At 47.9% G+C, this 27,049-nt stretch overlaps 1 protein-coding gene across 1 annotated transcript in view; it reads left to right on the top strand.

The window, feature by feature from the left end:
• LOC119181741 (serine/threonine-protein kinase NIM1) overlaps positions 1 to 27,049 on the top strand; it is a 94,842-nt gene that overhangs the window by 15,538 nt on the left and 52,255 nt on the right. The window contains exon 2 of the mRNA XM_075875558.1: positions 9,684 to 9,824. The gene's annotated coding sequence lies outside the window, so the exon portion shown is untranslated. The remainder of the gene's footprint in view (positions 1 to 9,683; positions 9,825 to 27,049) is intronic.

Below are 27,049 nucleotides of genomic sequence, written 5' to 3'. Positions count from 1 at the left end.
TATTTTTCACGTTTGATGGGGCAATTAAGGCTCTCGCCTTGATAAAGAGTTCCCGAACTCTATTTACTTGAAAGGTGGAGAAAGGTCGAGATAATGAATTGAGAGAAAGCCAGGGAGGTCAACCATAAATTTCAGGTTTGGTTTTCTACCCTGCATTCAGGGGAGGGGGAATGTGGCAGAAAGATGAGAAGGAAAGCGGAGGGAAAAGAATATGCGCGAAAACAAAGCGAGAGTGGCGGTGCTATATGATATGCGAAAGGCCACTGCCACTAAAAAGCTGAACAAGGCCTCGACTGGATTTCTGCGCGAAGACGGATCGTGACGGCATTCGAACACTGACTGTTCACTTGCTCGTTGTTCGCTTCCCGGCCTCTTAGCTAAAATCGAACGGTGTCTTGGAAAGTTGAACTTGATAATCTGCATACGAGTATAAATTGTTTTAGCCTTTCTGAAATAGCGGCCGCCGCGGTGGTACTCTGGTTACGGCACTTGAATATTGAGCCGGAGGCCACCCGTTCAAACCCGACCGCGTCGGTGGGTCGCATTTTCGGTGCGGATGCGAATGTGCTAGATTCCCGTGTACTTTCATTTAGTTTCACTTGCACCAACCCCAGCTGGTCGAAATTCCCGGCTCCTCCACCACGGCGTGCCTAAATAATCCCAGCGCAGTTTTGGTGCGCTAGGCACTCAGAAATTGAAAAAAAAAAAGTTGCTTTTGAGCACGCAAGTCAAAAATGGCGATTAATCAAATAATAGACGAAAAAACTATCATCTATAAGTGCTCGCCTACGAATGGCTAAAGTGGCGACCAATTACTTGTTAATCAATAGAAAAACTGACCATCCATAAGAAAGCATTGCGCAATCCGAGGAAAAAAAAAAGTAAATACATACACGTTATACACATTCGATTTGATTGGCGGATATTTATTTTTTTATAAATTTTACATATAACAGTTCTAACAATAACATTACTTTAAAGTTTAGTTTGCCTGATCCCTGCAATCCGCAGAGCCATGATTCGAATTTTTATACCATAAACATTTTTTTTCTAAGGTGGTTACCTACCATCCCACACATACACCGGCGCTTAAGTTCGTTTGTGTGAGTACATGTGTGCCTCTTTTCGTCCATGTTTTCTGTGGGCTTTTCCGTTACCTTAAAAAGAGATTACCAACGCGCGCAAACTGCCTCAATAATTAACTCATTGTTATCGTCAAGGAAACTCGTTGCAAGCAAGCGAGATTTCCCTGAAGTGACGGTACGCCTACGGCAAAACGAACTCAACAAATAGAGTAAAAGAAAAGTGAAAACTGAGCCATGCATGAAAAGTCATTATATGATAATGAGGCAGCCCGCAGAAGGGGGATCGCCAAATCAATGTCGAGCACCTGGACTTCCCTATCGTACGCATAATTCTATGCATACAGGTCGGATTTTTGTCACTTCGTTGTTGTGATTGTTCATTTGGCCACTCCTGAAATGAAGGACATCGTGCCCAGGCTCCCGACCCCGCGTTCTTTAGCTTAGCGTCTCTACGTCTAAGCTGCTAAGCCGCTACGGCGCGCTGAAATACATAACAAAAGAACTTCACTGAAATTTTAAATTAGCTAGGAACTCGTTATACTTTTCCCTCGACGTACGCAGGCAAAGACATTCGCAAACTTTCAGATCGACTTGCCCTAATCTATACGGGGAGCTGAGCTCTCGCACTGCGCGAAATTCGCGCGGGCACAAGATCCCGCCCTGAACTATATACCATGATGTGTCGTCGCGAAGTTCATCTGAATCCACCAAGCCCGCGAGGCGGCTGAGGAGCTCGGCATCTCAGTACACACGTGGGAGCTGCCCGCAACACAAGGATCTGTGTTTTGGAGGACCAAATAAAAGTTTATCCAATACAAGCCAATCCACATCGGTAAAAAAAAAGTCTTCCTTTGTGACAGGGATCTCATACAGGCAGCCCGTTGGGAGCATGTGTCCCACGGCCTCCGCATGGCTATGTTCGTTTATCCTTCTTGCTATTTTTAATAAGTACATTCATGAGCTACGCAGGCATCACTGGTCTAAAGCACTATTTCCGTGAGGGGGCCCATCTGGTCACCACGTGTTGAAGCGCGACCGCGAAATTCAAGCGGTATTTAAAATGCGTCCAGTACTCGTTATTGGAAGATAGACATTGGTATGTTGTTGGATGTAAACCTAGCCCCAAAGCTTCTTCAGAAATTATCCGTACACTAGATACGGGAAAGGTTTGCTTTTCAATGGTATACTGTTTGCTGACAATGTGTACTTGGTGCTCTACTATACAGGAGAGGGCACAGAGTCTAGATTTTTTGCAAGCATGGTGCGAAGCATGTATGTACTGCCGCCTTCGAGTGCTAAAAAAAAGCTGTTATCGTGTCCTAGAGAGGCGAGCTGCGAGGCCATGCCGGAGTGGCCATGTTTTCAAATCTGTAAAAGCCCCATCGTCAATACTGTACTATAGTCGCATTAGACAGGTTGGCATTGTAATATGTTTAGATAAATCCTTGACAACTGTCACAAAACGAGCGCTCAAAAACGGGCGCGCCGCCAAATTCTCGCGACGAAACGCTGGAGTGACGCCGCGAGGTCAACGATAAAAAAAAGAAAAGCATCCAAAGACTCCCCGGGCACGCATCCCTCTCCCCTCGGAAGCGTAGGTTCGCCGACGAACCTCCTCACCCCACATTGGCGGCCGAGCAAGCCCTCGAAATTTCTCGATGGAATGGGGCGTGGTGATGCCCGGTCGCGTCATCCGTCGGGGACGGCCTCCGAACCGTCTCGCCCTCTCCACAGCCTTCGCTGCGCATCGCGCCGACGAAATGATGAGAACTTTCTGGAATCTCGCGCGGAAGGTATTTAACCGAGCAGCGGAGATGGGAGATCGGCAGAAGAAGGAAGTTAACGCCAGAGTGCATAGGGTATCCCGCCGCGTCTGTCGGTGGAGGTTTTGTCCTTAGTGACAAAGCAGCAGAAGAAGAAGGTATGTGCCAGAATGCGTAGGGTGTTCCGCCTTGAGGGCGAAGCCTTTTGTCTTCCATGACAAAGGAGGAGAAGAAGAGGATTTCCACCTGAGGGGTGAAGGCTCGAGCTACAGGCAAGAGCGTGTGTCTACCGCTATCGAGCGAAGACGCGTGGCAACAGCTGGGTGTGTGAAGCCGACGTGTTTCCGGCGAAGAAGTTTGAAGCTTGGAGAATGGCCAAGTGAAGATGCAAGGTTTCCTGGAAGAGAAACTTCGGGGGCAGCGGAACGACAACAACGCTGGACTTTGAGTGAGTGATTCTCGGAAGAGTATCATCCAGACTTTTGTTGTAAGAACCCTGAACTGAATAGGTTTTCTATCTCTTTAGTCTTTAAGTGTCTTGGTTGTTCAATGCATGCGACTGCATTGTAGTGCGTATTGTTGTCTGTGTCCGTTGTTTCGAGTATGGCCGATTGTACTGTGTAGTACGTTGTTTGATTGGTGACATATTATATTCAACTATTGTGGAGTGTGCATACTTGTGTATTGTTTTAGATGCGGAGCATCTTATACTCGCGCCTTGTAGTGCGCCGTCCGCACCGCTTCTCGAACATTCGACAGCTGACGCGCGCGCATGCGCCGTCGCGCCATCGCCCACTCTTCCACCATCTGTGCATCCCTTCCTCCTCTACACACCGCGCGCGCTTCACTCCTCCACCATCTGTGCACCCTTCCTCCTCTACACACCGCGTTCGACATCTACAATTCTCCTGATTCTCCAGTGGACGCGCATGTGGCGTCGCGCTTCGAGAACATTCAACAGCTGACAGTGCATGCGCCGTCGTGCTGTATATATACTCAAGGTCGGCGCTCGCTCGCTCAGTTGCCGCTCGTCGGTTGGTTTGTACGGCGCGTCGACGTCCAAGGTCGCGGTGAAATGAATTCCAACGAATCCACAAACACAATGATCGACGTCCCTTCGACCAGCGCCGCCCTTTCGCATACGTGTGTACGTGTTCACTCATTTAACACCTCCTCCTACAACCACGTTAACCAATTTAGCCATCGACCCAAGTAAGTCGCAATTTAACACCCCATTTCACAACCACGTTAACCAATTTAGCCATCGACCCAAGTAAGTCGCACTTTAACACCCCGTTAACCAATTATATGGTCCGCATCCTCCTCAGTGTTCCCCCGAGGGAAACTGCGGGCAATTTTTTTGATCTGCCATTATTGAGAATATAAATTTGTTTTGTTTATCAACTCTCGGCTCTGACTTGTTCTTTCGGCCACAGCCGGCGTCCGCTGGCGCGCCAAGAAGGACCACTTCTAAATTGTCCACGCTTTCGTGGCGCGGTTCGGGGGGCCGATACTTCGGCCCTTGGAATTAGCCCGGCGATCGCCTCCCTAATTAACGGGACCTGTGACAATTAATCTGGTGTCCCCGACAGGACCTTTTGGTGCACAGTGTGTCCAAAGTAGTGTGAAAGAGCCTCGTGTTGTTGATAGTGCTATCGGAACAATTTTGTGTGTTGTTCAGTGTTCTCGTTAACGAGTGCAGGAGAGTGTTCCGAATTACTGATTTAGGCAGATATTTTTTGCACGCAGCAAGGTTTTATTTGCGAGACACAATGGATCTCGAAAAGTTAGTCGCTCTTGGTGAGAAGATGGGTCTTTCTGGCGCCGAACAACGGAAGTGGGTCACCCAGAAGGAAAAGAAGAAAAAGAGAGGGCCAAAGAAGAAAAGGCAGCTGAACTGGAAAAAGAAAGGTTGGCGATAGAAAGAGCCAAAGCAGAAAAAGAAGCTGAGTTGGAGAGATAGAAGGGTTGGCAGCTGCCAAGGAAGAAAAAGCAGCTGAGTTGGAGAGAGAGAGGTTGGCAGCTGAAAGAGCCAAGGAAGAAAAGGCAGCTGAGTTGGAGAGAGAGGTTGGCAGCTGAGAGAGCGAAAGAAGAAAGCAGCAATTGAAGTTGGAGCTGGAGAGAGAAAAGTTGGCAGCCGAAAGGGCGAGAGAAGAAAAAGAAGCGGAGATGGCTGAAAGGGAACGGCAGCGACAGCACGAGATGGAACACGAGCGGCTCCGTTTGCAACAGCGAAGTGAAACTCCCGTCCAAGCTAGAGTTGAAAGCAGCGAACGGGAAGATCATGGCTTCCGCTTGAACCCAAGCAAGCTGCTCGTAGCGTTTGATGAAAGGAAGGACGACCTTGACGCGTACCTTCACAGATTTGAGACGATTGCAAGGAGGCAAAACTGGCCGGAACATCAATAGGCAACTGCTTTGAGTACTTGCTTGAGTGGTGAAGCGCTCAGAGTGTACGGTAGGCTGACGCCGACCGATGCAGCCAACTATGCAAAGGTGAAAACTGCTTTGCTGAAGCGATTTAGATTTACTGTGGAAGGATTCCGGGACAGATTTCGGACAGGAAAGCCAGCTGATGGTGAGACGGCTACGCAGTATGCCACCCGACTTTGCCATTATTTCGACAGATGGAATGAACTTTCAGGGGCAGCGCAGGAGTGCGATGAGCTTAGAGAGCTCCTAATTAGAGAACAATTTCTTACTAGTTGCCACCCAAGCCTGTCGCTGTACTTGAAAGAGAGGAAGGCTGAGTCACTTGAAGGCATGCTTGAATTGGCTGATCAATTCTTGGAAGCGCAAGGTGGAACTAATTTGGCCAAGGTCAAGAAGGAGTGTCCCGAAGATTCGAAAAATTCGGCACCCGAACAAAAGAAGCGTGCACCGGAGAGCATTCCGCGATGTTTTCTGTGTAACCGAGTGGGCCACTGCGCTAACAACTGTCGAACTAACTTCACGAGCCCTACGGTTGTAAAATGTTTCAAATGTGGTCAGACTGGGGACAAAGCAGACGCTTGTCGTAACGGAGGGAGTCAAACTCACCAGGTATCCTGTGTGCAAGCGGCACCGAAATCCGATAATAATGCCGTCACCGATGGATTCGTAGAGTTGAAAAATGGGGAGAAACTTCCTATTGTGGGTGCTGTAGTGACAAAAAAGCCAACCGGTGTTACGAAGGGAATGCCAACGCTGCCTGGAAAAGTTGCGGGCAAGAAGATTACGGTGTTAAGAGACACCGGTAGCTCCACGGTTATCGTGCGGAGAAATTTGGTACGGGAAGGTGAGTTGACAGGCAAAACGAAACCGGTTTGCCTAATTGACAGCACGGTTCGGATGCTTCCCGAAGCCGAAATTGAGGTTGAAACCCCGTACTTCAGCGGGAAGGTTACTGCTCTATGCATGACGACCCCCCCTGTACGACCTCGTCATCGGAAACGTCGACGGGGCGCGAGGGCCGAATGATACAGAACGATCTGGAGAAGACCCTAAGATAGAGCCCTCGCCAACCCAGCGACCGCGAGATACAGTGGAGGAGCATCCCTTGACGGATCTCACTCGAGCCCAAGGAGAAGCCGCGGTGCAAGAGACAGTGAATGAGAAGATGATCGTGTTGAATGATTTCACGTGCTGGGCAGCTGGACTTACGTCGACACGACCCCAACCGATCGACAGTGTAAAGGTGACGGAGTCGGCCAGCCAGGCCAAATGTCGTGACATGAACGAGCGGGTGAATAAACGGGCAGGATCGGTTGAGCGTCATGACCCGTTAACAATGTCGGAAGTGACACCGATATCTGAGACGCCGCCTCAGATACCATCGTTGGAAGGGGATCGCCGGAACAAAACGAGGAAAAACAAGAAGAGATCGAGCAAGCACCGGAAGTAAGGGCGCAAGCGCCGCTCAATGTACACGGGATAGGTGTTGAGGTCGAATCGGAGTGTGTTTGACAGTGCTGAGTGCAATATGTTAAGTTAATGTGGTTGTTATCCTGTGTCACAACTGTATGTCGAGTGAGTCAAAATGTTTGTTACGGTGATGTGATTGTACAATTGTTGTAATGAGAGAACTTTGTACATTTGTATTGTTTGGAATCTGTGATGGAGTGTTGTACTCATTTACCTGTGGTTATATTTCATGTGTTGTGAGATTGAATTACAATGTACAATTGTATTGAGTGATCTATTGTGAAAGTGACGTGTCATGAGCGACGGACTATGTTACAGTCTTTGAGAGTGTGGGGACTGTTCGCGCTCGTTTGCGTGGTTTTGAATATTATGAGATAATATTCTTAAAGTGGGGGGCAGTGTCACAAAACGAGCGCTCAAAAATGGGCGCGCCACCAAATTCTCGTGACAAAACGCCGGAGTGACGCCGCGAGGTCAACAATAAAAAAGAAGAAAAGCATCCAAAGACTCCACGGGCCCACGTCCCTCTCCCCTCGGAAGCGTAGGTTCGCCGACGAACCTCCTCACCCCACATCGGCGGCCGAGCAAGCCCTCGAAATTTCTCGATGGAAACGGGCGTGGTGATGCCGGGTTGCGTCATCTGTCGGGGACGGCCTTCGAACCGTCTCGCCCTCTCCACAGCCTTCGCTGCGCATCGCGCCGACGAAATGATGAGAACTTTCTGGAATCTCGCGCGGAAGGTATTTAACCAAGCAGCGGAGATGGGAGATTGGCAGAAGAAGGAAGTTAACGCCAGAGTGCGTAGGGTATCCCGCCGCGTCTGTCGGTGAAGGTTTTGTCCTTAGTGACAAAGCAGGAGAAGAAGAAGGTATCCGCCAGAATGCGTAGGGTGTTCCGCCTTGAGGGCGAAGCCTTTTGTCTTCCGTGACAAAGGAGAAGAAGAAGAGGATTTCCCCCTGAGGGGTGAAGGCTCGAGCTACAGGCAAGAGCGTGTGTCTACCGCTATCGAGCGAAGACGCGTGGCAACAGTTGCGTGTGTGAAGCCGACGTGTTTCCGGCGAAGAAGTTTGAAGCTTGGAGAGTGGAGAAGTGAAGACGCAGGGTTTTCTGGAAGAGAAACTTCGGGGGCGAGGTTTCCTGGAAGAGAAACTTCGGGGGCCGCGGAACGACAACAACGCTGGACTTTGAGTGAGTGATTCTCGGAAGAGTATCATCCAGACTTTTGTTCCAAGAACCTTGGACTGAATAGGTTTTCTATCTCTTTAGTCTTTAGGTGTCTTAGTTGTTCAATGCATGCGACTGCATTGTAGTGCGTATTGTTGTCTGTGTCCGTTGTTTCGAGTGTGGCCGATTGTACTGTGTAGTACGTTGTTTGATTGGTGACATATTGTATTGAACTATTGTGGAGTGTGCATACTTGTGTATTGTTTTTGATCTGCCATTATGGAGAATATAATTTTGTTTTGTTTATCAACTCTCGGCTCTGACTTGTTCTTTGGGCCACAGCCGGCGTCCGCTGGCGCGCCAAGAAGGACCACTTCTAAATTGTCCACGCTTTCGTGGTGCGGTTCGGGGGGCCGATACTTCGGCCCTTGGAATTAGCCCGGCAATCGCCTCAATAATTAACGGGACCTGTGACAACAACTTAGAGTACTTGACAACTCATAGCACCTCTGACAACTCAGAGGTGCTATGAGAGAGCAGATTTAGGAACAAATGTTCAATAAGTACGATGTAAACTACTTCGGGAAAGCGTTTAGAAAAATCACAGCATATCCACGGAGTGAACGATGATGAGTGGGGCGAAGCGTCTGTCAGCCCGTCCGTGCTTCCGTCCGTCCATTCATTCTTGCTTCTGTCCGTCCGCGCGAACATCCATGCGTCAATTCATGCGTCCGTCCGTCTGTTCGTACGTCCGTCCGTGCGTCCGTCCGTGAGTTCGCCCATCCATCTGTCTGTCCGTTCGTGCGTCCCTCCCTCCGTACAGCCACGCATCCATCCATCCGTCCGTCTGCTAGTCTGTTTGTCCGTCCCTCCGTGCGTCCTTCTAGTGAACACTCCATGTACCACCATCTCCCATCTCGCAACCCCTGTGGAACATACCCGCTCTAGAGCGGGTATGTAGCACCGGTGGCTCCATACATACATGCATACGTACATACATACATACATACATACATACATACATACATACATACATACATACATACATACATACATACATACATACATACATACATACATACATACATACATACATACATACATACGGAGGAGCGACAAACCCTCGCCACAAGGAACTTCGCCCCTACAAAATTTATTCCATCGTGGTACGGAATAAATTATAAAAAACAGTATTCAAACATTAAGGAAAGCAATAAACACACACAAACGACTGAGCACAAAACGTTAAGCGTATGTTTCGAACAACAGGGTAACGATAGTAGGTACTCTACTACGGGAGAGAATAAAGCCGTCCCGAGTTACATCGTTTAGGAGAATTTTATTTCCGGATGTATCTTACATAACTTATGTGTACACAAAAGATATACAATGATGATCATGCATGCGTATGTGTTTAGAAAAAGTGGTTTACGATTTAGAGTGTGTTTAGAAAAAGTGGTTAACGATTTAGAGTACTCGGTACTGTACTATTGGGGCCGTCGCCTCAACGACGGTCTATGTTTCTTAAAAATTTTACCAGTACAGTTCAACCAACAATACTTATACATGAGGTCTCGTTAAAAAAGGCGCCTTGGGTTCTCAAAGCCAGTTGTCGAAGCCGGAACAATGGCCCAGGTGATGAGCAGGTGTCTCTTCCCATTTACATTGCAACATTGCATTGAATCTTAGAAGTAACTCTGCATCGTTGCCAAGCATACGCTTTCAACCATTGTTTTTAATTTAGTGAAATGCTCTCTGCAACTTGCAGGTACTCACTTGACGATGCCGCGCTGCCCAGCTGAGCTTGGCAGCCCGTAGCGACTTCGGGCGACCCAGACCCACAAGACCCTGCAACCCTGTCCCCCGACGTCCGCCAGAGCACCGACAGGATAGACTGCTGCTGCCCTCTGTAAGTGAAAAAAAAGGAAAGAAAGAAAGAGTGCACGCTTAGATGAGGAGTGTCTTTGCTTTCCGCACCTTTCTGCACCCACAGTTTGTCGAAACTATCATGGTTACTTTCCTTCCAAAACAAGATCATTCTAAACAAATACATCTATGGTAGATTGTCAGTAAAGTTTTTAGACATCAGCCATCATACTGCCACGTTCCATTTCCCAAGTTTTTGTTATCGTCCCAAACACCACACGATTCTCAGCGCAAACCGCGCCTGCAGTTTTCGAGAAGGTTCCGGACTGTAGTAGATCGTTTCGATAAGATCACGCCCACTGTGCGAACGGTACAGATTGTTCTGGAACCTACGCCACCGCCAGCGATAACGCTAGAACATTCGACGGCAAGAGTATAAATGCCGACGCGCTTCGCCGCTTGTCGGTTTTTGATCGAAGGCCGACGCTCCGTTCGCCGCTATCAGTCCGAGACTGCTATCCGTGCAAGACTGCTGCTGTAATTGGACTTTCCGTTTACCGGGCACAGGTTCGCCCAAATAAACAGTTAACTCCCAACACGAAGTCACCTGTCTTCGGCCACGTCACGACACCGTGACAATACTGTGGCTCGTACCGTGACAATACGATACTGTGGCTCGTAATTTACGCCACGCGCGCACGTGTACAATTAAGGGACAGAATGTGGTGCGTACCGTGACACCCAGCAACTCCTTCTGATTCTGAGTGTGCTTTTTGGCATCTAACATCTGTACAGCAGCGAAAGTGACTCAAGAAGCGTTCCGCACGCGATAGACCGAAACATGACAGCTCTAGATGTGCTGCTATTTGTCATAATAAATTTCCTTTCCCGGTGGGGCTGGGGTTGTTGCTAGGAGGACTTATGGTCACGCCGGTGAAATCAAGAAGATTGTTCAAAACTCGATACTTCGCGTTAGAACGACTGAGAGCAAAAAACAATGAAGATAATGTTTAAATCAGAAGAAGGGGGAGAAGTTGGCCTGGAGAGCGTGTCCGTAGCCTGTTACTGAGCACAGAGATAAACTGAAGAGGGGCAGACTTACTAACGGTGAGTGTACGGTACAGCATAACGAAGTGATTGCCGCGGTCTCGTGGTCCTGCCGTGCCCCCAGCAGTGTCTTTGCATCATGTATGATGTGTACTGTGTGTGCCTGTTGGTATTGTGTGGGGATGTCGAGGTAAATCCGGGCCCTACGGTAGAGGAAATGTTTGAAACACTCCTTTCGGGCCAAAATAATATAACTTCGGAAATCGCAGCACTTAGAGCTCAACAGGACGACATGCAAAAGCTTATGAGTGAGTGGGCCTTGCGTTTCGCGGAAATGGAAAAACGGGTAGCTAGGGTAGATAATTTGGAAAAAAAATCGCTTCCCTGCAGGCCAAAATAACTGACCTCGAAGATAGAAGCAGACGCGCAAACTTGGTCGTTTTTGGAGTGAACGAGGATCCTGCGGAAACCGAGCCCGATTTGAAACGCAAAGTACTCACCGAAATCTTTGACAAAAAGCTTCATGTTCCTTGCAGGTCAGTTTGTAGGATACATAGGATCGGAAAGCCAGGAAACCAAAGACCAGTGATTATATTCTTTCTGGATTTCCATGAAAAAGAGCAAGTTTTGATGAACGCTAACAAACTGAAGGGTACCGAGGTATCTATCCAAAATGATTACTCGAAAGAAACACTGCGCAAACGCAAGCTACTGTGGGAGAGCGCAAAAAATGAAAAACTTCAGGAAAAGAAAGTAGCCCTTGTACACGACAAACTTCGAGTAGACAAAGAAAAATTCGTATGGGACGATATCACAAACTCTCGAATTAAACTCGGCGCTTCTCCAAACAGGAAATTCAGCGCTTGACCAAGATCTCCTGAGGATAAGCAGCTCCGTCTTTTAAACATAAATACTCGCAGTGTTGCAAATAAATCGGAACAACTTGAAGCTATCATATTGGGCCATAACCTACATGTTGTAGTTATTACAGAGAATGGAGGCGGAAATGTTGTAGGCCCGTGTGCTCAGATTTGGGTGCACGTTAAAGAACCCCAGGTGGTCAAAATTTCCGGAGCCCTCCACTACGGCGTCTCTCATAATCATAGAGTGGTTTTGGGACGTTAAACCTCACATATCAATCAATCATAGTTATTACAGAGACTTGGTTACGGGGTGATATCGAGGACGATACTGTTTTTCCCCCTTCTTATCAAGTATTCCGCCGTGATAGATCGTCTAGGGGCGGCGGTGTTGCCGTTCTGGTAAAACATGGAATTAACTGTACTGCTTTGCAACAGATAAGTAATCATGAGAGCCTTACTTTAAAAGCATCTTGTTGGGGGCGTTGTTTTCTCATTTTTGCGGTTTATCGTTCAACCGATTCCCCACCGGAGTACTTAAAAGCTTTGTATGACCATATGGCGACATTTCCGCATGACAGAATTTTTCTGGTAAGCGATTTTATTTTGCCTGGCGTTGATTGGGAAAATACTATTTGCAGTACAGGATTAAGCACTCACGCGTCTTACTTTTTTGATATAATGTTAAGCCATGACATGCACCAAATCGTAACACAACCAACACGTGTTTCAGGGTCAAGCAGCTCGATGCTTGATCTAGTTTTTCTGAGCCGTATAATTGAAAATGTTACCGTGAATGTTAGTAGCGGTATTTCTGACCATTTAATTGTTGAGTTTTCCTGTGTTTTTGAAAATATACGCTATCCCGAGCCTCGGCCCAAATCTGTATTTGTCAAAAATTTTTCAATGGCCCAGGATGAAAGTGTGTTAGACCATCTCGACCTTTCCCTCAGCTGGTTTTGTGGTTTCGATGCCGTCGAATTATGGGATAAATTCAAAAACATTTGCTTATATTGCCTCGACAACTTCATTCCAAACAAAATAAGACACGTACGAAAAACAACTCCATGGATAACTCGTGAAATTTTGCATATCAAAAGGAAAATCAAAAGGCTAAGACGAGGAGCGGCTGACCGTAATACTATTAGTGCCAACCAAATCGTTCTCAACTCCGCAGTCGCAAACTCAAAGCGTCTGTACTTTGAAAATACTTTGCCAAACTATATCAGAAATGCCCCACAGAAGTTTTGGCGTTTCCTGTACAGTAAAAAAAAAGCCTATAAAACAACTTAACCGCGGTGGCATGCTCCTTGTTGAACCTTTCCATATTGCTGAACATTTTAATGCTTATTTCCAAAGTGTTTTTTCTAAATCGAGTGATCTCATGCCTACAATCCATGTGCCTTCAGCCCCCGATGATGACTTTATATCTTTACCTGGTGTTGTTTCATTGCTCCTTAACCTTAAAACTAAAGCTTCCCCAGGCCCGGACAAATTGCCCAATATTTTTTTTCGTCGTTATGCCGAGATGTTGGCTCAATTTCTGGTTATAATTTTTCGCGCATCTCTTTCAACCGCAATTGTACCTCCTGACTGGAAAATAGCCCGCTTGGTACCCGTCTTCAAAAAAGGTGACCCTGCATGCCCTTGTAATTACAGGCCAATTTCAATGACATCATCGTGTTGCAAACTTCTTGAGCATATCATAGCTAACTACATTCACAAATTTTTACATGACCGTAATTTGCTTTCTTCTGTTCAACATGGTTTTAGAAAAGGTTTCTCTACAGTAACGCAATTAACATCGGTTGTTCACAGTTTTGCCGCCATTCTAGACAAGTCGGGCTAAGTAGATGCTATTTTTCTAGATTTCTCTAAAGCTTTTCATGTTGTTTCCCATGTGCACCTTATCAATAAATTACAATCTACTGGTCTTCCTGCATTTATAGTTAACTGGATATCTTCGTACCTGAGTAACCGCAAGCAATTCGTTCGCATTGATAATGACTGTTCACAATCCCTCCCCGTGTCATCTGGTGTCCCGCAAGGAAGTGTCTTAGGTCCTTTGTTGTTTCTCATATATGTTAACGATATTGTGGATGTAATTACTGGCCCTGTTCAAATCAGGCTGTTTGCAGATGATTGTGTATTATTTAATGAAATAACATGCCGAGAAGACCAATCAGTATTGAATTCCAATCTTTGTAATATATATGACTGGTGTACTAAGTGGAATATGAACCTAAATGCCGACAAATCAGTTTTTATGAAAATAACCAATAAGAAAAATTCTCTATCCTTCCCTTACAACCTTTCAGGACAACCTTTGAAAGAAGTTACAGAATATAAGTACCTGGGTCTTACCATAACAAACACTTTAGGTTGGAACAAGCACATTTCAGACATTTGTGCGTCATCCTTTCGTAAACTGAGCCTTTTAAGACATAAGCTCAAACATGCTCCTGCAAGTGTTAGAATGCTAGCCTATACATCTATTGTAAGACCTAAATTGGAGTATGCATGCATAATCTAGGACCCTTACACAAAAACTAACATTCATGCACTTGAGATGATTCAGCATAAAGCGGTTCGGTTCTTTTACTCTAAATACCGTTCGAGCGATTCCCCAACCCAACCCATGAGAGACCATAACATACCAACCTTAGAACTAAGACGTAAAATCCAAAGATTAAAATTTCTTTATCTTCTCAAGAATAACAAATTGTCAATGAGACCATAACAATACATCCAACCAATCACCGCTCGCTGAACAAGACACCGGCATGCCGACTCTCTAACGCCCTTCAATGCTAAAACTAACATTTTCAAATTCTCCTTTTTCCCGCGCACTGTAACCGAATGGAATCAATTACCAGCATTATTCATAAATAGCATAGACTCAATTGAACATATTGTATCTTGACCTGTATTGTTAAAGTGTTAAATGTCTTTCTTATTCATTGTTTGAGTTATGTCCTTATTCTTCGCGCTTTTTATGTTCTTCATCTTCTGTTGTCCTTATTACGAGCTTTGTAAATACGTCCCTCCTATTGGGCCCTTGACTGGGCCTGCAGTATTATGTAAATAAAAAAATAAAAATAAATCGGACTGTCCCTTGACAACTTGACTGTCCACACAGGTGACAGTGAAGCGTGCTTAGCAAAAGTTCCCCAACAATTACGATACTGTCTAATGCAAATTCCGAGCACACCTCCACGTCTGGACAACGCCAACTTCGCTTGAAATTCTGGCTAGCCACAGTGGTAGCAATGTAACTTTCGTTAGATATTGCCATGGAAACTGCCCATTTCCGCGCGCTACGCTCACTGCCCTGCGCACAGCTGGCTTCGCGAACCAAACGAAAGGTCGAAAGCCCCGTTGCGACATGACAAACCAGCCCTGTTTGTGCACGAGCTTCGACAGGGGAGCTAGCCCGCGTGACGGAGGAAGAAAGCGGTTATAGGACAGAGGCTAACGATATCGACAGATTATGCGTTCGTTCTAGCGGTCACGCCGACGCCAGCCAGCAACGGCGACGTCATTCAACGCAAGAACGGGCGCCTATATGAGCTGATCTTTAGAACGCTCAACAACTCAAAGCCTTGTGCTGTGATTAGAAAAAAAAATGTTTATCGATTTAAGATACTTGATATTCAAGTACGAGAGAGCAGTGTTTCGTTCTAGGTGTGTGTGTGTGTGTGTGTGTGTGTGTGTGTGTGTGTGTGTGTGTGTGCGTGCGTGCGTGTGTGTGTGTGTGTGTGTGTGCGTGTGTGTGTGTGTGTGAGCGTGTGTGTGAGCGCGTGTGTGTGTGTGTGTGTGTGTGTGTGTGAGCGTGTGTGTGTGTGTGTGTGTGTGTGAGCGTGTGTGTGTGTGTGTGTGTGTGTGTGTGAGCGTGTGTGTGTGTGTGTGTGTGTGTTTGTGTGTGTGTGTGTGTGTGTGCGTGCGTGCGTGTGTGTGTGCGTGTGTGTGCGTGTGTGTGTGTGTGTGTGTGCGTGTGTGTGTGTGTGTGTGTGAGCGTGTGTGTGTGTGTGTGTGTGTGTGTGTGTGTGTGTGTGTGTGTGTGTGTGTGTGTGAGCGTGTGTGTGTGTGTGTGTGTGTGTGTGTGTGTGTGTGTGTGTGTGTGTGTGTGTGTGTGTGTGTGTGTGTGTGTGTGTGTTAAAAAGGATTTAACGATTTAGAGTACCTATAGTACTCTACTACGGGACAGCAGGAAGCTGTCCCCTGAAGAACATTACGTACGTGTGCCGAGGTGTTTAGAGACATTTTCACAGACCGTATAAATCAAGAGCATTTTTAGCAGAACATCTCAACAGAACAGAACATGCACATTCACAAAAAAATTGTGTGTTTAGAAAAAATGTTCAACGACTTAGAGTACGATGCACTGTGTTTAGAATAAGTGGTTAACGATTTAGAGTACTTGGTACTCTACTATGGGAGAGCATAAAAGCGTCCCTTGGACCTCACACTTGATGAGGCCGTGTTGACAGAAATTACGCCGTGAACGAGTTCACGGCGTCGGCCACTAAGGCGAGGTCTCCACGTTTCGGTTCACATTTAAGCCGCATCCAACACCTTGGCTGAAAGTTGTGTGTTTAGAAGAAGTGTTTAACGATTTCGAGTGCTACGGGGGAGCAGTGAGCCGTCCCTATGAGAGCGTACACAGTAATATCTGTTTAGAACAAATGTTCGACGATTTAGAGTACGATGTATACTATGGGAGAGCTTTGAGCTGCATGCCCCAGTACCTATACCAGCGAAAGAACTGTCGGGTTGTGGCTTAGAAGAAGTGGCTAACGACTTGGAGAACTAGGTACTCTACTACGGGAGAGCATAAAGCCGTCGCATGAGGAGCAGTGGATGTGTGCCTAGAAAAAGTGGGTTACGATTGAGAGTATGCAAGGTATTCTACTATGGGAGAGCTCCTAACCGTCCCCTGGGCCTCAATGTCCGAAGCACCACACTCAACGCTAAGTCTACGCGACACGTTCATAATCGTTTAAGGTGGCGGTTCCACTCCCTCCTTCTTGCAATAGTTTGAAAGATGACACCAGACGACGCCACTCAACCACGCTTGCAAAAAGCAGGAAAATTGCTCGCGCAAGTAAACACGGTCAGCGCCGCCTCGCGCGTGTCTTGTATGTCATGCGAGGCGGCGGAAATCGGTCCATAAAAACCGAGGAGCCCAAACGCAGACGGCGTCTTTCACCTACGATCCGCCAACTGTGGCCGTCGTTTCAACGACACGACGAAAGGTGCCCAAGTGACAGCTGGCAGAATGAAACCGGAGTCATTCGCGGAAGTGTAAACACACGCGCGTACGCACGGAGCTAGACAAACACACACTCTCTCTGTCTCCCTGACTCACTCAGGTCCACGGAATAACGATTGAACCTGACACTAACCAAACGCTTTGGAGCTTTTGAGTGCGTTGGCATCGCCGCTAACCTTCTTTTTCGTGTAGCGACCTTGACACTGGCTTGATGTAGCGTCGTGCGACCACGTCCTTTTTTTTTTTTCTTGCCACGCGAAACTGCTTAACCTCATCCATTGTAGCTTACGCTACAAAAACAGCCAGGTACATTTCAGCACAAGATAACCTGAAGATCCTGAGGTTATTTGCTAAATTTCACCCTCTCCAACTACAATAAAATGGTTACTTAAATGAAGTGCCTCTTGTTGATGATTAGTTGAACAGATGATTTACACTAAAATAGAGAAATTAGAAACTCCTAGAGCCCATGGTTTTCCTACAACTTTTTATGAGAATTACGTGGACCACCTAGTGATTCATTTTAAATGAAAAGAAGAGAAAAGCAAGCCTCGTAACTGTCTCTCAGGGAGAGGACACCTCAACAGTAGCTCAGGAGGGATCGGGGTAGAGAGGGGCTTAAAAAGATATGATTAAAAGGTAAAGAGATAGAGAGAGAGAGATGAAGGAGAGAGACAGGCGCAGGGACAGCGAACGACGAAAAACGACGGAAGCAAGGAGGAGATAGGAAAGATGGACAGGGTCGCAGGAGTCCGAGGACGGGGCGCCACCTGGCGAGAGCTCTTGTCGGCGTCAGGAGATGGCGTAGGGCGAGCCCAGTCGGCCAGAGCTGCGCTGTGTTCGGAGATCGCGGGGGCACAACCAGTCGGCACGAAATCCACCGAGCGAGTCCCTGGACCACCTAGTATATGGGATGACGTGGGATAATCCATATGTTGGTTCACGCTGTTTCCCGTCTTGCTTTCAACATCTTTGTGCTACTGCCTAAATCGCGGTAAACTAATCTCCCACGAAGTGTTTGCATTAGTAAATTCTTCATTTCACCAAAAGCATATTTTCAAATGCGACGTAATTGCACAAACACACAGATTATCGAGTAGCAGCACAATCGAGCTCAGCATCGCACTTAGTTGGAGGGCGGGAGAAAATCAAAAGGGATTATGACGGCACTCACATAAGAGCCACACCTCTGATCCTATGTTCATGTGTTCTACGAATGTCTTTTCCTATACTCCGTTTCCTACATCAAGTGCAATGCTGTGAAGGCTAGCGAGAATTCTTGCAATGAATGCGTTCGCACTAAGAACTATAGTACGATTATTTTTACATCTGAGACATGATTTTTTTCTTCTTTCGGCTTTGTGCGTCGGAGATAAAAACGCCCCCATTATACGGCTTGTCTTGGTTCTTATTTCTGTATGTTTTACTTGTAGCCTTTCGCGACACTCTGCAGGCGTGTTTGTGCTCGTCTCGCACGAGCGTTTACAACGACGAAAGGTAAGCGCGAGACGCACGAAGTTACACATGTTTCTGGCCGAACTTCTTGCATTGCTTTCACAGCGTTGCACCTGATGTATGAAACGGAGTATAGGTACATCTGTCAGCATAGGCGTGCACAAGAGGGGGACATGGCGGGCACCCCCCCCCCCTTGTCCCCTAAAAGTCGGTGCGCGAAGGCTGTCCCGTACTATAGTGCCTAGAATGTGCACCCATACAATGCATTGATAGAGAGGGGGGTGCTGCTTTAACCATTGACTCCCCTTCTAAGGGGAACCCTCCGCACGCGTATGTCCGCCATTCGTACGTGTAGTACGTATGCCAAAGTACGAATTGGTACGACCGCCAATTTTATTACCAGGTATATCTTACATAACTTATGTGTACACAGAAAGATAGACGATGATGATCATGTGTGTTTAGAAAAAGTGGGTAACGACTTAGAGCACTAGATACTCTACTTTGGGAGAGCTTAAAGCCGTCCCGTTGGCCTCACAGGAGGAGAGGAAGGGGACCTGTCATCATGATGATCACGTGTTTAAAAAACGTGGTTAACGATTTTGAGTACTTCGTACTCTACTATGGGAGAGCTTAACCCCGTCCCGTCCAAAACTAAAAAGCTGTATAGCGTTATCTTAATTCGTCGCGCGAACGCAAGTTCCATGAGGGATTGTCGTGTTACGCAACTGTCAAGGTCTCTCTGGTGAGGCTTTGCAGACAGAACTGAGTTATTCCTTGAAATTCGCGATAATCGTAGCGCGCAAATAGCAGGTACAAAATCTTTCATTCATTACATGTGCCCTTTAGCTCGAATCTTTTCAGGCAATGGAAATCTTCTCAGGGTCAACATATTTACACATCGCAAGACTACGAGTAGTTACGGCGTAACTACGGAAGAAGAGGCAAGGACAGAAAACAGCGCTGACTGTAACTGAAATTTTTATTAGCGAAAACGCTAGAAATATATACTCGTGGCAGAAACCAGCACATCACAGCACAATCGCGCAACCTATTGCGTCAAAGTCAGACAAACATCATCTTATAATGTGGGTACAACACCACACCTCAGCGCAATAACTCACAATCTGTTGCGTCAAAGCCAGATACACAATTTCTTTTTAAGTGTGAATACACTTTATAAGCGACCCCAAACCATCCACCGCCGTCGGCGGCGTCCGCAGTCTTCTCTCTATCTTTAAAAGAAAGAGGACTTGGCGGGCCGCAGCGCGACGCTCTATACCGAATAAGGTGGTGGTGGTAGTGGTTCGAATGAAGAGGAAAAAGGCACCTAATTTCTGTCTGCCTTCAGGCGACACGGCGCAGTGCCTTATAGGGGTGGGGGGAAGGAGGGATAAAAAGAATAGAAGGAAAATAGACGGAGAAGACAGCCAAGCGAGAGAAAAAAAGAAGGAGATAGGAAAGTGGGGATCCGGTCGAATCAGTCCAAGGGCGGGGCGCCACAATGCGAGAGCTGCACGGCGTCAGGAGACCACGGAGGGCGAACCAGTCGGCGGGAGCTACGCTGATGTCGGAGATCGCGAGGGCACAACCGTCCAGCTTGAAATCCCTCGAGCGAATCCCCGAATAAGCCACGGACGCGACGCTGATATCGGTGTCAGTAACGCGCCTTATACCCCCTCCCCCTTCGCTCGCTCCTCCGCTCTCCTCGCTCGCTGCAGCTGCGCGCGCACCCCTCTCTCTCGCGCGCCCGCTTTCTCTCTCAGTCTCCCGTCGAGAGCGGGTTGTGAGGGGGAGTAAAGTTAAAATCCGTTGGCATTCGCCAGTGAGTTAACGTAAACTCCCCCGTGTGATCAAATTGCGATTCTCAGGAACCATTACACCATAAAGGCACCATAGTGTGATTAATAAATATAATAGTGCGAATTAATAAATACCCCTCATAGCATCACCCCGTGTATTCGCACTTATGAATTCGCATCACCCCCGTGTATTAGCATCACCCCGTGTATTCGCACCATGTTCACCCTCGGGGAAATGCTTGGGAGTTTTTTTTAGTGAGTGCAACCAAGGCATGCTGATACATAAATCACCCAACGTTAGTATTTGATTGGCCTCAATAATCTCTCGTGTTAGCTGCTGACGGTGTTTTGCGGCAACGGTGCACTTTTCGAATTCCAGTCTGCAACCACAATATCTACACTGAATACCCAGAGAGCCTTGAACAGCTGAGTATACATGGTCATGATGCTCCTTTAGACGCTCATTCAGGCACCGGCCCGTTTGTCCAGCATACATCTTGTCGCATGACAACGGAATCAAGTAAACGACAGCAATCACACGTGCTACGAAAAGCCTCCTATATTTGATTGTGCAGCAGCTCCTTCGTGCGGACTGCGCATTCACCCGTTTTCAGAGCACTGAAAGCCTTTCTGGGGCAGGGAAAACAACCTTCGCATCAACCTTGTCGTCTACGGCACGTGCGGCCGAGCATTGCGGGCGGTGGAAAGGGTGAAGTGAGAGAGACGTGTGTTGCGAACGGGCCGGGGAGCAACAGGTGTGTTGGGAGGAGCCGGCAGCTGCTGCGGGTGAGCGAGAGAGTGACGTCACCGCGCAGCTGCGACTTGACCTACTTGGCAGCGTTCCAAACACTGCGGCGGGGGGAACGTGGTGCGGCGGCGCGTTGGCAGGGAGACATGGGCGGTCAGTCACACAGGCTAGTCAAAAGATGCTTCGCATCTAGAAGAGGCAAGAAGTTGCACTCCAAACAGCCGATTTAGCTAGTAGTTATGCATCTCGAACGTTCAGTATACGAGAGAGAGAGAAGTAAACGTTTATTTTGAAACAGTGTTCCGAGCAATGCCCGATGTCACCCTGAGGTGGGAGGGCTCTTTAGTCCAGGAACCCTCTGGCTTCTACTGCCCTCTTGGCCCTGGCGACGAGTTGTTGTTGCTCTTACAGGTCCTCGAGGGCGAGCTTCGCCTCCCACGTTTCGGTTAGGTCTTCGTTTGTCCGTCCTGCTTCGTTATCAGTCGTGTGTTGTTGCAGATTATGTCTAGCAATACACTGGCATGCAAGAAGCAAGTGCGCCAGGGTGTCCGGTACGTTGCAAAGCGGACAAATAGAGCTATATCTCGTTGGGTAGAGACGGTGCATTAGGGCCCCATGTGTGTATGTGCTGCTTTGCAGGCGTCTCAGTATTACGCTTTCCTCTTTTGTAAGTTTTGGGTGTGGTGGAGGGTATACTCGTCGCTCCAGCCTGTAATGCTGGAGTAACGACAAGTAGGTGTTTTGAACAACTTCCGTCTCTTCAACGACGGGTCGAATGTCCTGTGGGCAGGAGGCAGCCCGGCTGACGTGCTCGCGGGCAGCGGCGTGGGCCGCTTCATTTCCCTGCAGACCCTCGTGTCCTGGCGCCCATAATACACAAGTGTATGGGAGTGGAGTGCTTCGCCGTTTCAAAATATTGATGGCATTGGCTGAGATACGGCCCTTAGCAAAATTCCTGCAGGCGGCTTGTGAGTCGGTGAAAATCACCGCGGCGTCTGTACATGTTGTCGTTGCTAGAGCGATTGCCGATTCTTCTGCGGCGTCTGAATTGAGTGCGTTGACTGTGGCTGACGCTAATTCTCGGCCTTGAGAATCGACGACGCTGACAGCGTACGCGTTTCTATGCGGATACCTGGCTGCGTCAGTCTAGCGGGCGGCCGGGTCTTGCTTGAACTTTCGTCTAATAGCGTTAGCTCTAGCCTTGCGTCTACTTTTGTGGAAAGTAGGATGCATGTTGCGTGGAATAGGTGCGATGGACAGCGACTCTCTAGTGTACAGCCGGATGCGCTTTTTCCGGTCTGCATCGGCGATGAACGTGTCGCTGTAGTTGAGGTACCGGAGCACCGACCTCCCCGTGGGCGTCAGCTTGAGCCTCTCCAGCTGACTATTCCTATTCGCTTCAATGAGCTCTTGCCACGTGTTGTGGACGCCCATCTTTAGGAGACGTGTGATAGAGGCCATTGGCGGAAGTCCCAGGGCTACTTTAGTGGCCTTTCTTATCATGATAATAAATTTTTCAATTTCAGCGGTTTTCAAATTTAGGTACGGCGTGCCGTAGGTAATGCGGCTGGTGAACAGAGCTCGCATTATACGTAGCGTGTCGTGCTCTTTGAGTCCGTTTCGTTGATTCGCGATCCTCTTGACGAGGTGCGTGAGTTGTGATAGCGTCCGTTGGAGTCTCGGTATGGTGGCAGCTCCCGATCCATCCTTGTAGGTGTGAACTCCAAGCACTCGCAGGGTCTCGACTTTTGGAATTAAGGTCCCTTTCAGCGTTACGCTAGGGTCGGGCTCGTCGTATAGAGGGGGTCTGCCTCTTGTTCTCGCTTTGAGGACGAGGTGCTCGGATTTCTCGGGGGCACAGCAGAGACCGCAGTCTCTGAGATACCGTTCGATGGCATCTACGGCGGTTTGTAGGCGGGTCTCTTGTCTCCCAGTGTTCGAAGCCCTGGTCCAGAGCGTGATGTCATCAGCGCAGATCGCGTGCCGTAAATCCGGTATTTTGTCGAGAATTTTTGGCAGATTGATCATAGCCACATTGAAAAGTAATGACGAGATGACCGAACCCTGCGGCGTTCCTCTTTTCGGCAGTTGGAAGCTTTTGCTGCGGATGTTGCATATGCCCTCAGTATACGAGAAAAACGATTTTTTAGGGGCGAAGCTCCTTTTAGTCTAACCTTGTCATGCATCACGCGTTACCGAGAGAAGAAAAGACGAGAAAGAAAAGAAGGCAGTATCTCCCGAACAGTATAATAGACGGCGCTGACTCATAGAAATACATACAAACTGCGGTTGAGTGAGGATATTCTAGATGGCACTGTACGGCTACTCTCCCATTGGCTGCTGCGCCAGGCGCAGCTGCGCGGGCTGTGCCTGGGCACGCGGAAAACGAGTGCCCCTCTCAGTCTTCTGGATAGTCACAGTACGATGTGGATCGTTGGTGGGGCATGGACGAAGCAAAGCGGCGGTCGCGTTGAAGACGCTTGCGCCCGGCTTCTTCGGCTCGTGTTTCGTCGGCGTTACCCGCGCGCAATCTGCGTTTTCGAACGCGATCGGACGCATGCACGAACGAACGGAAACACGGACGGAATGACGGACGGACGCTTCGCCCCACTCATCATCATTCACTTCGTAGATATGCTTCGATTTTTTAAGTGTGAATACACTTTATAAGCGACCCCAAACCATCCACCGCCGTCGGCGGCGTCCGCAGTCTTCTCTCTATCTTTAAAAGAAAGAGGACTTGGCGGGCCGCAGCGCGACGCTCTACCGAATAAGCCACGGACGCAACGCTGATATCGGTGTCGCTCCTCCGCTCTCCTCGCTCGCTGCAGCTGCGCGCGCACCCCTCTCGCTCGCGCGCCCGCCTTCTCTCTCAGTCTCCCGTCGAGAGCGGGTCGTGAGGGGGAGTAAAGCTAAAATCCGTTGGCATTCGCCAGTGAGTTAACGTAAACTCCCTCGTGTGATCAAATTGCGATTCCCAGGAACCATTACACCATAAAGGCACCATAGTGTGATTAATAAATATAATAGAGCGAATTAATAAATACCCCTCATAGCATCACCCGTGTATTCGCACTTAACCATGTTCACCCTCGGGGAAATGCTTGGTAGTTTTTTCTCGTACTTTAATCAGTTACGTCCGATACAACTTTCCCACTGATCGTTGGTTCCTATCAATTGCCAGAAATAAGCAGGTCAAGAGAGCCACCAAAAAGCCTTGGTCAACGCGTGCGCCGAATTCTCCAGGTTGGACGACATACACCGCGCCGGCGTATTTCACAGTTCCGCACTGCTCACCGTACTGTGGTCAAGCAGCTGGAAAGCGCATCGATTGATTCCGACTCGATAAGGGCAGCCCGAACAGGAGTCCGCTGGCGTTCCGAAAGGCGGCCGTTGTCGTGGCTGTTCGCCCAGACCCGTGTTCACAAACGTCGAGAACACGAACGGAGCTGCACGCAAGCGGCGCAGCGCCGTCGGACGGGGACAAAGAGGGGAGGCGGGGCACCGCTCCACCTCCCGAGTCGACGGGGACGCGAACACGCGCCTGTCTGAAGCCAACGGTGCCGGCCTGGTATACGAGCACGCCACGATGCCGGAGCAACTCGAACGAGAGAAAAGGGGGAGAGGCGGCATCGGGTAATGGTTCCGCGGCACACAACTCCCTGCTCTTCGGACAGGTAACTTGGCTGGTGACAACGAGGCGGAAAGGTTGGAAAAAGAAACGTGAGGGGGATGGAGGAGAGACGATGTCAAGGTCATCTCATGTTCGTTCATTAATTCGTTTCTTAAGTCGTAATGATCTTCATTATGACCATTGAAATCTTTTGCAGTCTGGCGCACATAACGACAAAACGAAAATTTCCCCCGAGGGGCTTGTTTAAATGTCAGACACGGCCAAGTGAATCGAACACGCAATTCATCGAATAAAAGCTTAGATGGTGCTTAGAATAACAGAGAAATGAGGTAGTTAGTACGTAGTCATTCTAAAGCACAAAATTTGGAAACACGGACACAGGATGGAAGTAAAAATACCACGAAGGCATTCTTGATGTGCTGACGTCCTTCTTATATCCGTGTTTCTGAGTTGTGTTTCTTTGATGATGTTTATTGTGGTACTGACTTTCGAATTCCTATGTCAAGTGAAACTAAACGCTCGTCGCTGTGTTTCTTTTTTTACGTTTACTACTCGCTAGTGTTAAATACAAGCTTATTCCCCTTTTCCTTCTCTAAAGGTTCCATTTCTTGTTTCATCATTTCTCGACACGCGTCACAAAACATCATGACAAACGACTGTAACTATTGCAATGAATTGAATTCGTCCACCCCAATGCATCTCAAATTACGTCAGGTTTAGAAAACCACAGCTAAAGACAACAGTCAACGTCCTCAGTACTTTCCCTAGCTTAATTGTCTCTTCGATTCGTGTGGTGGAGTTTTAAGGCCGCAACTTATGAAACAAAACAATTTTCAGAGGCAAGCTTCTCCTTAACAACGCCCTTACTGCGAGGAAGCCTGATTTAAAAATTCATTGATATGTGCGATTTAACGTCCCAAAACCTCCATATGATTATGAGAGCCGCCGTAGTGCAGGGCTCCGAAAATTTCGACCACCTGGGGATTCGTTAACGTGCACCGAAATCTGGGCACACGGGCCTACAGCATTTTCGCCTCCATCGAAAATGCAGCCGCCGCAGCCGGGATTTGATCCCGCGACCTGCGGGTCAGCAGCCGAGTACCTTAGCCACTAGACCACCGCGGCGGGGCCTGATTTAAAGACACCTGATGCGCGTACGCAGACACGTTCAAAAAGACACCCACAGGGCGATACACAATGGAAGAGATGAACAACTGCTAAAACAATATCTTTCGAAATTCCGCAGTGATTTTCATTTCGATCAAAACACGTTAACACTGTTTTGCTCCTCGTTAGCCAAATAAATATTCCTGTAGTTGTGATTTTTTTATTATTTTTTGCAGGCATTCATTGTGTGATTTCAGGTGTCTACAAACTGTCGTCCCTATCCATATCCGCCACGTTACCCCCAGTCATACATAACCACCGTTCTAACTCCACTTCCTCTATCTGACATCCGTGTACTGAATCACGGTCTTAACGTCCCTTTCGATTCCAACTTCCTGTCTTAATTTCCCTGCATTTTCCCACAACAAACCTTACTGCATGTTCTTCCATTTCCCACATCCAGTGTTAATCGCCTCTGATTAACCAATCACGAGTTATAGTTGACTCACTTCTGCGCTATACTAAAGCTGCTTCCGGTCTATACATAAACTTCCGATCTAGATTTTAGTACAGGTTATAATATTTTAGTTCGATTTGCATCATTTAAGCTTATATTAATTAGCTTGTTTATACCTGTACTGTGTCTCTACATCGGACAAGTTAAACCACGATCCTACAAATGTAACTGTTCTTTGGTGTTGAAGCCCCTGATGCTAAAGCATGAACACACTGTAAAGTGAGCTATACCAACATCCTATATAGTTGGTTGCGCAACTCTTTTTTTTACTTATAATCTATCTGCTGCCCACTACTTCTCACACAACACCGGGAAATGGTGCGAATAGGTCAAATTCGGCGTGCCGCTTCTGACCTGCTCGTTCAAGAGGTGCGCCTGTCCCCTTACTATTTTTTTTTTTTACGTACAGGTGTCGTTCTTCTCGCGTACATCTGCTAATCGCCCTTTCGTCTTTCATTTCTGAGCGGCAAAAGAGCGTGACCTTCATCCCTATACGGCACGCAGACGACGAATCGCCACCTCGATTACACGGCGACATTATCGATCTCCCAACACTTCCGCCCTCTCGAAATCGACTCGTAACGGGTGGCACGCTAACGTGACAAACCGTCGTCCCGACAGCCTTCTCGACACCGCTGACGAACAGTTTGTAACCATAACTAAACGACGAGGAACCACGAAGCAAACCCACGGGAGCTTAGAAGCGGGGCGGTTTGGGCTGGTTGGTATGACATGACGATTGTCATAGCGCGAGAGCAGAACGACGACGACGAGAACGAAACTTCTCTAATCCCTTCGTCGTCGTTCTTTTCTCGCGCTATAACAA

Source organism: Rhipicephalus microplus, chromosome 10 (genome assembly GCF_043290135.1).
Source record: "Rhipicephalus microplus isolate Deutch F79 chromosome 10, USDA_Rmic, whole genome shotgun sequence".
Classification (NCBI taxonomy): domain Eukaryota; kingdom Metazoa; phylum Arthropoda; class Arachnida; order Ixodida; family Ixodidae; genus Rhipicephalus; species Rhipicephalus microplus.
This window is presented reverse-complemented; position numbering and strand designations above follow the sequence as displayed.